Source organism: Sturnira hondurensis, unplaced genomic scaffold (genome assembly GCF_014824575.4).
Source record: "Sturnira hondurensis isolate 20B ecotype Veracruz unplaced genomic scaffold, ASM1482457v3 Scaffold0011070, whole genome shotgun sequence".
In the NCBI taxonomy this organism is placed as follows: domain Eukaryota; kingdom Metazoa; phylum Chordata; class Mammalia; order Chiroptera; family Phyllostomidae; genus Sturnira; species Sturnira hondurensis.
In genome coordinates, this window is record NW_028083701.1 from 1 (window position 1) to 1,788 (window position 1,788).

General features: G+C 54.5%; 1 long non-coding RNA gene across 1 annotated transcript; it reads left to right on the forward strand.

Moving 5' to 3' along the window:
- Positions 1-13: 13 nt before the first annotated feature.
- Positions 14-1,132, forward strand: LOC118996193 (uncharacterized). Its single transcript, XR_005068438.1, has 3 exons — positions 14-236; positions 311-343; positions 454-1,132. It is a non-coding gene; the product is annotated as an uncharacterized LOC118996193 (long non-coding RNA).
- Positions 1,133-1,788: the final 656 nt, after the last annotated feature.

Genomic DNA, 1,788 nt, shown 5'->3' on the forward strand with positions numbered 1-1,788 from the left:
CTGGGGCCTGTTTCCTAACACTGACTCTTTAGTGAGGCCCGTGGGAAAGTGAAGGACACATTTACCACCTCATGATTCTAGTCCTGGGGACTGACCCACAACTGTCACAGGCCAGATAAGAAGGTCCCTTCTGAGGACGTCCAGACCGGCAGTTGGACCAGTCCGCACACGTGTACTATTTCCTGATCCTACCCTGGGTGATCAGTCACAGTTCTGGAACCTTCCCTGTGCTTCAGGTGTGTGGGGCTCCTTTAGGGTCATGGGATCCAGCCTCTCCCTTGACTTATCACAGAACGTTTTCTTCCCACAGGCACATTCAGAAAGACCTACTCTGAGACTGCCTGTGAGTCTGGGTGTTGGGGAGGCGATGGCTGGGACCCTTGGGAGAGTGTGGGCTGGAGTCTGTGAGGGGGTCTCCCCCACCCCATAACTCTCCTGTTGTGTCTTCCCCAGGCAGCGAAAGTTCCCAGGGCTCTGATCTGCCTCTCACAGCTCCTAAGGGTGAGACCCTGAGGGCAGGAAGTGGGGGGCATTGGGACCGAGGGGCACAGCTGTGTTTTGGAGAGTCTCAGGTGGGACATTCTGAGCATGTGGGGGCTGAAGGAGAATGTGACACTTCTGAGACTGACCTGAGTTTGTTCATGACAACTTTCTGTCCCAGGGAGACAGAGCTGCCTTGTAGGGGTCCTGATGCCAAAACAGTCACTGCAGCTTCTTCCCCTTGGGACTTGAAGGATCCCTGACTGCTGTTTCTGTCAACCAGCATCAGAACGTGTCTGTGTTCTTATCAGCACAGTGAGGAGCTGGTGCCCAGGCCACCCTCCCTCCACAGCGACCTGTGTCCTCTCTCCTGGGGACTGTCGTGTCTCAGCAGAGTTGGGGCGAGGCCATCCCATCTGGCTCATCTTTGTTACTCCTTTGTCCTGGCCACTTCAGGAGAACCTCTTCCCAGCAGGACCTGGGATCCCAGGGCCTTGAGTGCCACCTTGTGGTGGTTCCAGGACTGCACTCAGTGAGGGCTTCCTGTGGCCTTGTCAGCCTGGGCTCAGGCCTGGGTCTGTCCTGCAACCCCTATCTGTTGGGTTATTTTTGTAGATTTTGTACTTTTTCTGCATATTTAAAAATAAAGTTATTGGGGTATTTATATTAAATGGTAGGGGGTGTGCCTTCTTATTAAGTGGATTGGGGTGCACTGGTTAAGAGGATCCTGTGGGTTTCAGGTGCCCATTTCTCTGACACAGGGTCTGTACGTTGCACTGTGCGCCCACCACCCAAAGTCAAACCATCCTCGCTCAGCAGGTACGAGGCCCCTCCTCCCCCAACCCCCTTCCCCCTGGGAACCACCACACTGCTGTCTGTGTCCCTGGGTTTCAGGTTGATGTCCCACACGTGACTGACGTCGTATGGCTCTTAATTGTTTCTGGCATATTCCCTTAGCCTGATAGTCTCAAGGCCCACCCACTCGGGAGGCCTATGGATTCTCTCTTTCCCGTTCTCTCAGACCTATAAAAAATGAGTCCTTGGGTAAGGATTTCTAAAAATAGCACATCATCTGTGAATTTCTATAACATATAGTGGGTCTGTGCATTGGGGAACCAAGCACAGGCCGAATGGCCGGCCTCACAGAGCACACACTGTGCCCTGTGCCCACAGTCAGTGAGGAAAGAGTTCCCGGGAGCAGGGGGGGGCAGTCCTGTGGAGAAGGGGACGCACAGGGGTGTGTTGGGAGAGGCAGAAGGCCTCTTAGAATTTGGGGGGTCGGCGTGGGCCTCCCAAGAAGGTGGCCTT